The sequence below is a fragment of the Salvelinus fontinalis genome, chromosome 7 (genome assembly GCF_029448725.1).
Source record: "Salvelinus fontinalis isolate EN_2023a chromosome 7, ASM2944872v1, whole genome shotgun sequence".
NCBI classification, from domain to species: domain Eukaryota; kingdom Metazoa; phylum Chordata; class Actinopteri; order Salmoniformes; family Salmonidae; genus Salvelinus; species Salvelinus fontinalis.
Genome location: NC_074671.1, coordinates 26,318,749 through 26,332,859, shown reverse-complemented (window position 1 = coordinate 26,332,859; position 14,111 = coordinate 26,318,749). Strand labels below are relative to the sequence as shown.

At 42.3% G+C, this 14,111-nt stretch overlaps 1 pseudogene; it reads left to right on the top strand.

The window, feature by feature from the left end:
- Window positions 1-1,947: 1,947 nt before the first annotated feature.
- The window catches only part of LOC129859297 (solute carrier organic anion transporter family member 5A1-like), a 92,185-nt pseudogene continuing 80,021 nt past the window's right edge, over window positions 1,948-14,111 (top strand).

Here is a 14,111-nt window from a genome sequence, read left to right as displayed (position 1 = left end):
TTTGTGACCAGTCTGGCTCTTTTATAGCGGTTTTGGAGCAGTGGCTTCTTTCTTGCTGAGCGGCCTTTCAGGTTATGTCGATATAGGACTTGTTTTATTGTGGATATAGATACTTTTGTGCCTGTTTCCTCCAGCATCTTCACAAGGTCCTTTGCTGTTGTTCTGGGATTGATTTGCATTTTTCGCACCAAAGTACGTTAATCTCTAGGAGAAAAAACGTGTCTCCTTCCTGAGCGGTATGACAGCTGCGTGGTCCTATGGTGTTTATACTTGCGTACTATTGTTTGTACAGATTGGCGTTTGGAAATTGCTCCCAAGGATGAACCAGACTTGTGGAGGTCTAAAAAAATATTCTGAGGTCTCCCGGGTGGCGCAGTGGTCTAGGGCACTTCATCGCAGTGCTTGCTGCGCCACCAGAGTCTCTGGGTTCGTGCCCAGGCTCTGTCTCAGCCGGCCGCAACCGGGAGGTCGGTGGGGCGACGCACAATTGGCATAGCGTCGTCCGGGTTAGGGAGGGTTTGGCCGGTAGGGATATCCTTGTCTCAGTAATGAAATGTAAAAAAAATGTAATAAAATGTATGCACTCTACTGTAAGTCGCTCTGGATAAGAGCGTCTGCTAAATGACTAAAATGTAAAAGTAAATGTCTTGGATGATTTCCTTTGATTTTCCCATGATGTCAAGTATAGAGGCACTGAGTTTTAAGGTAGGCCTTGAAATACATCCACAGCTACACCTCAAATTGACTCAAATGATGTCAATTAGACTATCAGAAGCTTCTAAAAGCCATGACATCATTTTCTGGAATTTTCCAAGATGTTTAAAGGCACAGTCAATTTAGTAAATGTAAACTTCTGACCCACTGGAATTGTGATACAGTGAATTATAAGTGAAGTAATCTGCCTGTAAACAATTGTTGGAAAAATGACTTGTGTCATGCACAAAGTAGATGTCCTAACTGACTTGCCAAAACTATAGTTTGTTAATAAGAAATTTGTGGAGTCATTGAAAAACTAGTTTTAATGACTCCAACCTAAGTGTATGTAAACCTCCGACTTCAACTGTAGGTAGAGTTATTAAAGTGACTATGCATAGATAATAACAGAGATGCTTGGATATGCAAGCCTCTCTCCGGACCACCCCCCCAGCCATCCTCACGTACTTTGTGCCCCCTCAGATGTCTGGTGTGCATGACACCCCTGATTATAGTAGGTGTACTGTAATATGACATACAGAGTTGTACTTGCCACAGAGCTCCCTTTAAGATACTGTCAAATTCATGGCAACCCCTTTACAGGGTTTTTAACAGAGTACCCCTGCTCTAGGTTATTTGAAGGTGGGGGCTAATAGTTATATTAATGCTTTATTTACAGTTTATTCACATAGCTCCAATGTGTTTACCTATGTAGGCTAATTAATAACAGAGCTAATACGATATTGAATAAAACATAGGCTAGTTAAATACGTTTTCCCTTATAGAGAACATTATGCTAGAAAACATCCTTGATTTATATGGAGAAAACTACAGCAGCAAACAACAAACGCAATGCTTTACAATTAATTCACATACATTGAGTTTACAAGCTGCATGGCATTTGAATTGAAAGTATTCCTTACTTTTAATCCAAATGCCATGCAGCTTCTGGATAAGTGGCTGCATGCAGTAAGGGGTTCTTTCAAGAATAGAGGCGATTGTGCAAATAGCCAATTCATTCCCGCAGTCAATCCCCGGTGGGGTCAACGAGGGTCCCAGCTGTCGATTGCAACGCTGTGTTCTGAATGAGCTGAGCGGCTGACCAATAATTTTGGAACTCTGTGTCTCACAGTCCACATAATCGATTACATTTATAGCGAAACATACACTATCTTTTCTGAAGCTTCGTGTGTCGTTTTCACGACAATCAGAGTAGGCTAGAGCAGACAATCACCACTTGTTTCTCATGTTTGGAGAGAACGTAAGGGAAATTAAGGGAGAGCATGGCGATGGAAGGACTACAAATCCCGGTCGCTTGTGTGAAAAATAATTCGCCCCTTCACATTAGACTATTCCCCCACACCATCCGCAATCTCAGTCACTGAGTGGCAGCGTCGGAGACAACAGCCTACTTCCGTCTCTCGGTCCTGCGCAAGGTTTCGAGCCTCAATACGGTAAACGATGGCATCTTACGGTCGCTTTTCTCTTTACATTGTCTGGAAGTTTGGTGTCAACATAATAGTTAGGTTCAAGAACGGTTACAGTTGTATGTCGGTATAGTTACATGAATCATGTAGCCTATATTTTCTGAAAGGGTAACCAGTGGTGTTTTTCATTGTTCTCTGAATTCATCGCTTGACAGAACGGGAGATTTGCTATGGCAGGTTTTACTTTCGGCTCAATTATGTTGATTTGTTTTGTAAGAAATTACTGTTTCTTGTTGACCGTCATTCATCGAATATGTAACCTATATCGTATGACTTGTTTCTAAAATGACACAATGTTGCCAGTAGGATATAGGAAAGACGAACCACGATGGATATGTAACAAATGTAACAACCTTGTATACATTGAGAATAGAGCTATTTGTCAATCAATCAAATGTATTTATAAAGCCCTTCTTACATCAGCTGATGTCACAAAGTGCTGTCAGGTGAATGCTTTTGTGATAAATTGTCTCCACTGTCATTTCTCTGTAGGATTCTGCTCAGCTGTTTGAGAGTGAAACAAGCTTCCTACGAGGACTTCATGCAGTGACAACGAAACAAAGAGCTATCAAATCACCACTGACCAGAAAAACAGGACTGAAAAAAAAACTATACAAAGGACCTATTATCGTCTCCAAATCCAAACATCTCAGATAGCTTACATAGTTCCCTTAGTGTTTTGCTTGCGTGTTGCCTGTCAACAGAATTACTTTATAGAAATAACGGTCGGTCTGGCTCGCTGGAATCACACAGTTGAAAAACGTTATGTTTTTCTATCCAACCCAGAGAGCGCTGTCTGTATTGGTTCGTTGTTTGTGAGATATTTGTATTTATTTATTTTAGCCCAAATGAGGAGCATATATAGTATGTTTGTGATAAAAGCAAAGCAGCATTGCTCTGCTAAGTGCAAACAGCAATGCAGCTGAATCATGTCCATTGCTAGAGAGTCCCACCAGCACCAACACACGTCTCCATATCTACTGTCAGGGCAGTGTACTTTCTACTGCTGTCTGCCCAAAAGTAGTAGTAGTCACACTAGTACCTTGTGCTAATGTGGCTCTAGCTATCCACCCTGAGACACTAGCCCCCAGAAAGAGTAGTTGCTGCCAGAGCAACAGCTAATGGGGATCCAAATAAGCTAAACTGAGATACAGTGATACTCAAGCCTTAGTTATCTTCAGTAGCCCAACAAACACAATGATGTCATCAGACAACGACGAGATGGGCTCCGACCTATCAGATTCCCTGGAGGTCCGTGAGGTCCTACAGTTCCAGAACCAGTATCAGTACATGACCCATGATACAGGGAGCTGCTTCAAGTCCAAGAGTCTCCCCATCCTGAATGGGCCCTGTCTGTCAGGCTGTGATGAGCCTCTGCTGGGGGAACCACGTCTGGTCCATACCACCCAAACCTCCATGGCCACAGCAGCCACCGAGCACCACAGCAGCCAGCTCCAGCTCCATCCCCAAACCCCCACTGACCCTGACTCTAGCCAGGCAGAGTCTCACTCCTCTCTGACAGACTTCACGCTCCAGTCCCCCTCGGCCTCCAGCCTGGTGGGGTTGAGAAGCTCCATGGCCACTGGGGCCAGGGATAAGAAACTAGGGTTCTCTTTAACCCGCTTCCTCCGTATCCCCGCCAGGAAGTATGTGCAAGCCATCCTGGCAGACTCGCGCTGCTTCCTGTTCTGCATGTGCTACCTGACGTTCATCCAGTCGCTGATGGTATCGGGCTACCTGAGTAGCGTCATCACCACCATCGAGAAGCGTTACAGCCTCCGCAGCTCCGAGTCCGGCCTTCTTGTCAGCTGCTTTGACATCGGCTCTCTCTTCGTCGTCGTCTTCATCTCCTACTTTGGGGGCAGGGGTCAGAGGCCGCGTTGGCTGGCGGTAGGAGGGGTGTTCATAGCCGTAGGGGCGGCTCTGTTCTCCTTGCCACACTTCATCTCACCACCCTACCAGATCCAGGAGCTCAACTCATCCACGGGCCACGAGGGTCTGTGCCAGAGCGGGAACGGCAGCGGGCGGGATGCCTTGGACGTGGCGTCGTGCCCCCGAGACCAGGAGGGTAACGAACACAACCTGTACGTGGCGCTATTTATCTGTGCACAGATCCTGGTGGGTATGGGGTCGACGCCCATCTATACCCTGGGACCCACCTACCTGGACGACAACGTCAAGAAGGAGAATGCCTCCCTCTACCTCGGTAAGACGCCTTTGATTAATCGTTATATATCTGTTATAACAACCTCATTTCTACCAAGCTGAGGTCAGAAAGTTTTACTGGCGCCCTTTGCTGAGTAAACTGGGCTACTGACTGTTTCAGGTGTTATCAAACGTTGGTAGCCTGTGCATACAATACAGTATATATATCCCTGGAAAGTGGAATTCGCGGATCATGAGGTTCACGGCAAGTTCTCATAGTGCTGTCATATGTTCTCATCAGAGTTGGGGTCAATTCCAATTTAATTAGAAATTCTTGAATTCACTCATGAAGTGGAGAATTTATGTTTACATTAACATTGACATTTGAGTCATTTAGCAGACACCCTTATCCAGAGTGACTTAGTTAGTGCATTCGTCTTAAGAATGCTAGGTTGGGAGAACCATATCACAATCGTAATAAGGACATTTTTCCTCAATAAAGTAGCTATCAGCAAAGTTAGAGCTAGTAAGGTGGGAAGAAAAGTAAAGTGCAAGTGTTAGTTCACAAAATACTTTTTGGGGGGCGGAGGTGAGGGGGTGCAGTGGAATTATTTAAGGTCAAATTAAAAAATCGAATTTCAACAATCTTCAGGTTATGGGATTGGAATTGAATTGGAATTCAAGTTTTTGTATCGGAACTGTAAAAACATTTCATCTTTGGAATTGAATTGAATTAGAATTCAATATGTGTACGTTTCCCAGTCAATGGAGTTAATGCACTTAGTATAAAACATTGACTGCAGGATTTTTTAAATAATAATTTCACCTTGTATTTCTATATTTCCAGTATAACTAGTACAGTCGCATAATCATTCTGAGGAATTGAAATTGAATTGAATTTAAAGTCCGAGGGAATTTAACTAGAATTTAATTTGTGGAATTAGCCCCAACCTTGGTTCTCATATTGTACGTTCTCCAATGCGTTCTGTTTAGCATAGAGGTCGGGTGAGGAACAGGGACGGGAACAGACACTCCTCTCAGAGCTCTGGGGACACACAATTAGCTGTCGCTAACAGAATTAGTCCCAATTAGCTTTGCTGATTGGGTTCCGTTATAAATGTGGCTAGACCGGCACATGTGGAGGTTATGGTGAGGGATGGTCTTCCATATCTCTCTACCATATCTCTACTCGACTAGTCTAGCCCCCTGTAGAACCCAGGTTCAATGTCTCCGTAGGACTAGAGCCTTTCCTCTGTAGTTCACCTCACATCTTCATGGAACTCTAACAAAGGCAGGTTGTCAGCAGTCTGTACACAATTATGTCAATTATGAGCAGACTAATGATGTGATAAATAATGTAAACACAGAGTGGTGGGTTGGACTCTTAAGGGCAGGGTCTAGAGGGCAGTCTGCTCATACCCCCCAGCTGGGTAATTGGGGCAAAGGGGACAACCCTCAGTCTGGGGTAACACCCCCCACGCGCAGCTGCTTAATGTCCCAACACTGGCTTAGAGACAGGGTGTTACGTCAGTGTTTCCCCTTTACTGCTAAATCGTGCCTGCCACTGCATTAAAATGCCTGAATTTAAAATATATTAAATTGAGATTTTGTGTCACTGATCTGCACACAATATCCCATAATGTTAAAGTGGAATTATGTTTTTTGAAATGTTTACAAATTAAAAATGAAAAGCTGAAATGTCTTGAGTCAATAAGTATTCAACCTCTTTGTTATGGCAAGCCTAAATAAGTTCAGGAGTAAAAAATGTGCTTAACAAGTCACATAATAAGTTGCATGGACTCACTCTGTGTGCAATGATAGTGTTTAACATGATTTTTGAATGACTACCTCATCTCTGTAACCCACACATACAGTGGTTCATCCTTTAAAAGTTGCAGCGTACTGCAGCACAGCTTGCGTGGTGCCTCAGAATTCTATGGCACGTTATTTAATTGCCAACCACTGGTATCATTAATGCTAGTTAGTGCTAGTTTGACCACCAGAGGGCATTTTTGAGAAGTGTTTCATAGCCTTCAATAGTGGCTGTACTAGAGAATTTAAAACCTTTTTTTGTAAGAACATAATATATGGGACTGATTTTAAGAAATTTGTTTAATTAATTAGCTTAATATTATGGAGTTTCCGTTGGGATGGAATGGAAAATATGGCACTGTACAACGTGATGGGCGGGAGTAGGATACAGTGCTTGGCTATTTTGCTAAAGAATCCCCGTGTTGTGCAGGCACGTGGGAGACCGGGGTTTAATTCCCAGATGGGGAAGAAGGAGTAGGCTGTACTTGTAAATAAAAATGTGTTCTTAACTGACTTGAATAGTTAAATAAAGGATACACAAAGAGCATAACATTTCTACACCCTATTTGTGTAATTTTCGTCTAAACAATACCCAAACGAAGATTCAGTGAACATTTTCATATCATTGTTTATCAAGACCAGTCCCCATGCTTGTCTCAGAGCAGCATGAAACAGTGCTAAAATAGTTGTAGGCTTTTGCTTCAAATCCTATTGCTTCTAACTTCAATATGCTCTTTAAATAAATAAGACCTACACCACTTTTAACATCACATTACTCAACACTAGTGAGACTCATGTTGCCTACGGTAGGCCTACAGTATATTAACATATGACGTGACTCTCCGCCAATAATTACATATAGAGGATTGGAAGATTTTAAATTCAAACCGAAAGCCGCCCCATGGGTCTCTCGGTGGCGCCCGGCACGGCTATCTGTAGCAGCTCATTTTGCATTGCGATGCGTGACCTAGACAGTGTCGCCAATGGGGAGGTCCCATCCACAAAGTATCAAAATACAGAGTGGTGTTGGTAAAGGTTTATTGTCCTGCTAATAGTCCATAACGGGCTATTATAATACTGTACATGGTGTCCAGGTCAGGATAACCAAAACATGTCTTTATTAAAGACTGGGCTACACTACTACAGTAAGTGCAGAATAATCGGAATAAAATAATAAAAATCTTAGTGTAACAACGGTTTTAGTAAGTAATACTGAAGTCGTGCACAATTATCAGTTTCTATTTAGGTTTATGCCGCCCATTCATTGTCAATTAGAGACACTGTAGACCCAAAAGCATAATCAGTGCTCTAACTCCCCCGTGTGCTGGTCTGGAACAATGAAGTGGTGACGCAGGGTACTGTACTAAACCACAAAGGACCTCTAAGTACCGCAGCATAATCACTAACATTTTAGTGGAGCAACCACTGTACAATTATCTGTAAGGTCCCTTAGTCGAGCAGTGAATTTGAAACGCAGATTCAACCAGAAAGACCAGGGAGGTTTTCCAATTCCTCACAAAGAAGGGCACCTATTGGTAGACTGGTAAAAAAAAAGCAGACATTGAATATTCCTTTGATCATGGTGGTTATTAATTACACTTTGGATGGTGTATAAATACACCTAGTCACTACAAAGATACAGGCGTCCTTCCTAATTCAGTTACCGGAGAGGAAGGAACTTGCTCAGGGATTTCATCATGAGGCCAATGGTGACTTTAAAATAATTATAAAGTTTAATGGCAGTTATAGGAGGAAACCGAGGAGGATCAACAACATTGTAGTTACTCCACAATACTAACCTAAATGACAGAGTGAAAAGGAAGCCTGTATGTAATTCAAACATTGCAAAACATGCATCCTGTTTGCAATGAGGCACTAAAGTAAAACTGCCAAAATTTGGCAAAGAAATTAAATTTATGTCCTGAATACAAAGCATTATGTTTGGGGACAAATCCAACGCAACACATCACTGAGTACCACTCTTCATATTTTCAAGCATGGTGGTGGCTGCATAATGTTATGGGTATTCTTGTCATCGGCAAGGATTAGGGAGTTTTTTTAGGATACATTTAAACGGAATAGAGCTAAGCACAGGCTAAATTCTAAAAGAAAACCTGGTTCAGTCTGCTTTCCAACAGACAATGGGTGACAAATTCACCTTTCAGCAGGACAATAACCTTAAACACAAGGCCAAATATACACAGGACTTGATTACCAAGATGATGTTGAATGTTCCTGAGTGACCTAGTTCCAGTATTGACTTAAATCGGCTTGAACATCTATGGCAAGACTTGAAAAAAGCTGTCTAGCAATGATCAACAACCAACTTGACAGAGCTTGAAGAAATAAAAAAATTATAATGTGCAAATATTGTACAATCCAAGTGTGCAAAGCTCTTAGAGGCTCACAGTTGTAATCTTTGCCAAAGGTGATTCTAACATGTATTGACTCAGGGGTGTCATTACTTACAGTTGAAGTCGGAAGTTAACATACACTTAGGATGGAGTCATTAAATCTCGTTTTTCAACCACTCCACAAATTTCTTGTTAACAAACTATAGTTTTGTCAGGTTGGTTAGGACATCTACTTTGTGCATGACACAAGTCATTTTTCCAACAATTGTTTATAGACAGATTATTTCACTTACTGTATCACAATTCCAGTGGGTCAGAAGTTTACATACATTAAGTTGACTGTGCCTTTAAAAAGCTTGTAAAATTCCAGAAAATTATGTCATGGCTTTAGAAGCTTCGGATAGGCTAATTGACATAATTTGAGTCAATTGGCGGTGTACCTGTCGATCTTTTCTTGATATCATGGGAAAATCAATAGAAATCATCCAAGACCTCAGAAAATAAATTGTAGACCTCCACAAGTCTGGTTCATTCTTGGGACCAATTTCCAAATGCCTGAAGGTGCCACGTTCATCTGTACAAACAATAGTACGCAAGTATAAATACCATGGGACCACGCAGCCGTCATACCTCTCAGGAAGGAGACGCGTTCTGTCTCCTAGAGATGAACGTACTTTGGTGCGAAAAGTGCAAATCAATCCCAGAACAACAGCAAAGGAGCTTGTGAAGATGCTGGAGGAAACGGGCACAAAAGTATCTATATCCACAGTAAAACAAGTCCTATATCGACTTAACCTGAAAGGTCGCTCCTCAAGGAAGAAGCCACTGCTCCAAAACCGCCATAAAAAAGCCAGACTACGGTTTGCAACTGCACATGGGGACAAAGATCGTACTTTTGGAGAAATGTCCTCTGGTCTGATGAAACAAAAATAGAACTGTTTGGCCATACTGACCATCGTTATGTTTGGAGGAAAAAGGGGGAGTTTTGCAAGCCGAAGAACACCATCCCAACTGTGAAGCACGGGGGGGGGCAGCATCATGTTGTGGAGGTGCTTTGCTGCAGGAGGGACTGGTGCACTCCACAAAATAGATGGCATCATGAGGCAGGAAAATTATATGGATATATTGAAGCAACATCTCAAGACATCAGTCAGGAAGTTAAAGCTTGGTTGCAAATGGGTCTTCCAAATGGACAATGACCCCAAGCATACTTCCAAAGTTGTGGCAAAATGGCTTAAGGACAACAAAGTCAAGGTATTGGAGTGGCCATCACAAAGCCCTGACCTCAATCCTATAGAAAATGTGTGGGCAGAACTGAAAAAGCGTGTGCGAGCAAGAAGGGCTACAAACCTGAATCAGTTACACCAGCTCTGTCAGGAGGAATGGGCCAAGATTCACCCAACTTGTTGTGGGAAGCTTGTGGAAGGCTACTCAAAACGTTTGACCCAAGTTAAACAATTTAAGGCAATGTTACCAAATACTAATTTTGTGTATGTATTCTTCTGATCCACTGGGAATGTGATGAAAGAAATCAAAGCTGAAATGAATCATCCTCTCTACTATTATTCTGACATTTCACATTCTTAAAATAAAGTGGTGATTCTAATTGACCTAAGACAGGACATTTTTACTAGGATTAAATTTCAGGAATTGTGAAAAACTGAGTTTAAATGTATTTAGCTTAGGTGTATGTAAACTTCCGACTTCAACTGTATTAAAATTAAATATATACTAAATTTTCAATAAACTTGCAAAAATGTATAAAAACATGTTTTCACTTTGTCATTATGGGGTATTGTGTGTAGATTCGTGAAAAAAACACAAATATTTGATCTATTTTCAATTCAGGCTGTAACACAACAAAATGTGACGTACGAGGGGTATGAATAATTTCTGAAGGCACTGCACACATTAGTAAGCGTGCATGCATGTGTCCTTGTTTGTGTGTATGTGTTTGTGTAAGAGAGAGAGATGAATGGAGGGTGGAAGGTTGAGCTGACAAGGCCCCTCACATCATTACCTACCCTACGGAGCATGCTTAGCAGAGTCCACCTACACTACACACAAACTGCTCTGCTGCCTGCAGGATCAATAATTGACCGTCCCTTACGACACAAGACTCCAGCGTGGCTGGGACTGCACTGGGAGAAAAACATGGCTCTGATATTAGCCTTCTTTAACCCTGGCTTTAACAGGATGCTCGGGACAAACACATCACCCCTGTAAGGCTGATTAGAGGCAGCATTCGTAGAGATAGTGGCCCAAATTGCACCATATTCCGTATCTTGCACTACTTTTGACCAGAGTGTATAGGAATAGGGTTCCATTTGGGATACAGCCAGTGACAGAGGCACCAGTCGCTAGTCTAGCGTTCCGTTGACCTTGTTGGCTTTGTTCAGTCCGTCGCTCAGCGTTGATGATAATCTGTTTCCTTTCAACAGTAGTGTTGTTGGTGATTACAAGGACTTGAGACTTGTCTGTGCATGTCAACTTCCTGTGAATATGAGATGAACAGATAAAAAATCCATTGGCTCTTCTAAGGTATGCGTGTGCGTGAGTGAGGGTGTGTTGACTTCTACTTAAGGTCATTAACGATAGTGACAGATATCTACAGGGTTTATTCTGCGTGTGTTTTTTCAGTCCGCCTATTTAAAAAAAGTAAAACAACTTTTTCAGTGTCGACTTAAACGACTAAAAGCAGATATAAAGTATGTAGAAAAGATAATGGACCTAAATATTTTTAAATTAAATCATCTTTGAGAACCAATAATCATCAAAATAAAAGCTAGACAGTCAGGGGGAACCTAATATGCCCAAAAGGACAAATTCAGGAATATTTTTGTCATGGCATAGTTCCCCCATTTATTTTGTTATAACATTTGAGTCACTCAGATAGCATAAGCCATGGCAAAATGTGTAGAACAGGAAATTAGCTTTAAAACTGCAACATTTTCTCTCCGTCACATGTAGAAATGTGTAGAATTGCAAGAAATTAGCTTTAAAACAGCTACATTTTGGCCTGCAGCCAACAGGAGGGTGACCGCACCAGTTACCACAACCACAACTCCTCCATGCCCACCACCTCAGCTCCATTTTGACCCAGAAAAAAACCCTGATACAGTTTTTTTTTTCAATTGGATTGCCTTTGTCTTTAAATTGTTTGTGTGTCCGTGTGTCTCTGTGTGTGTGTGTCCGTGTGTCTCTGTGTGTGTGTGTGTATGTATATTTATTTTTGGACATGGTGTGTGTATCCTTCTTCATCTGTTCAAGTGTGTGTGCGAGCGAAGGAATTCCTCAAAAGTGGCCCCCCATACCCGTAAAATGTTGACCTTATCACTATGGAAACAGCAGAGGCATGGGGGTGACTTACCTCTTCTCTTCCTCTCTCTCTCCTCACACTCCCACTCTTCTGTCCCTGGCTGTGTCCCAAATGGCTCTTTATTCCCCATGGACCCTGGTCAAAAGTAGTGCACTATAAAGGGAATAGGGAGCCATTTGGGATGGAACAAGACTCTCTTCACAGTCCCCACTCCTCTCTCCCTCTCGCCTTTTAAAACAGTAAGTGTACTCACATTGATCTACCCCTATCTATCCATCTTCTTTAGTTCAGATTGCACTACTCTTCTCTTTCCAGGATTCTCTGGTTAGGAGTGTTGTTGGTGATGGCCTTTGACCTGTCTCTGGACCGCTTTCCCCTTTTACACACAAATCAATAGGTCGAAGGTCAAACGCACACGACACAGAAACCCCTCCTCCATCACTGAGAATGACGTTTAGAAACGGCGATATCGCCACTCGCCATCATCTAACATCATCTACCTCTGGTTGGGAGGACACGAAGGACCCATAGATTTAACTGACACATACTCAAGCACACACACACGTACACACACACACACTGCTGCAATCAATAAGGATGTTTTCCATACAGAACGGCAAGGGATGGTTCAGTCCCTCCATGCCCTCCTCGCCCCCCTCAGTGATACCAGAGCAGTGAAGTAGTGCTCTAAAAATGAGCTCTAAACATTTATAAACTAATAATAATTTGAGAGCTCTTCTTGACAATTGATGGCCTGATAAAGCCTACCCCCGCAAACTTATGTGAACTTTCCTCCAAATGTGATGAGTTTGCGGCATATTTGAGAGATAAGATAACAAACTTTAGGCTGGGTATCAGTCAAGCAAGACCTGATGAGGAGTTTGATGATACGTGCCCAAGACTACCACGCAGAGGCACTATGGATTTATTTTCCCTTGTTGACACAGACATGCTCAGGAAAGTGATACTGCAACTTAAGCCTTCTACCTGCCTTCTCGATCCTATCCCCACCACCTTCTTCAAAACAGGTTTTAATTGCATATCTGAAAAAGTGCAAGTTATTGTTAATCACTCTCTGTCCACAGGCACTTTCCCCACTGCACTAAAAACTGCTGTGGTGAAATGCCTTCTGAAGAAAAGTCATCTAGATTCTTCAGTTTTTAGCCATTTTCAGCCAATCTCTAACCTTCCATTATTACGCAAAATTCTGGAGAAATTGATGTTCTAAAAGCAAAATGATTTTCTAACTGCCAACTATATTTAAAAAAAAATATCCAATCCAATATCCAATCTCTCAGCTCTCTGTCCTTGTATTCTTGGATTTAAGTGCTGCATTCAACACTGTTGACCATGACGTCCTCCAGTCCAGTTCTAAATTGGTTTAGGACCTATTTAACCGGGAGAGAGTTTTTTGTCACCCTTGGTGAACATAACTAATAGAAAATACATATCACATGTGGCAATCCACAAGGTTTGATGTTGGGTCCAATACTGTTCAGTTTATATATGTTCCCCCTTGGCAGCGTTATCAGAAAGCACAGAATTGATTTTGACTGTTCCGTGGACAATACACAACTTTACATTTCTGTGTCACCAGAAGATTTTAGCACCACAAGTAAATGATTAGACTATATTAGTGATTTAAATACTTCGATGGCTCACAACTTCCTCCAGCTAAATCAAGACAAGACTGAGGTACACTACATTACCAAAAGTATGTGGACACCTGCTTGTCGAACATCTCATTTCAACATCATGGGCATTAATATAGAGTTGGTCCCCCCTTTACTGCTATAACAGCCTCCACTCTTCTGGGAAGGCTTTCCACTAGATGTTGCTGCGGGACTTGCTTCCATTCAGCCACAAGAACATTAGTGAGGTCGGGCACTGGTGTTGGGCAATTAGGCCTGGCTTACAGTCAGCGTTCCAATTCATCCTAAAGGTGTTCGATGGGGTTCGGGTCAGGGCTCTGTGCAGGCCGGTCAAGTTCTTCCACACCGATCTTGACAAACCATTTCTCTATGGACCTCGCTTTGTACACAGGGGCATTGTCATTCTGAAACAGGAAAGGGCCTTCCCCAAACTGTTGCCACGAAGTTTGAAGCACAGAATCGTCTATAATGTAATTGTATGCTGTAGCGTTAAGATTTCCCTTCACTGGAACTAAGGGGCCTAGCCCTAACCATGAAAAACAGCCCCAGACCATTATTCCTCATCTACCAAACTTTACGGTTGGCGCTATGCATTTGGGCAGGTAGCGTACTCCTGGCATCCGCCAACACCCAGACTTGTCCTTCGGAC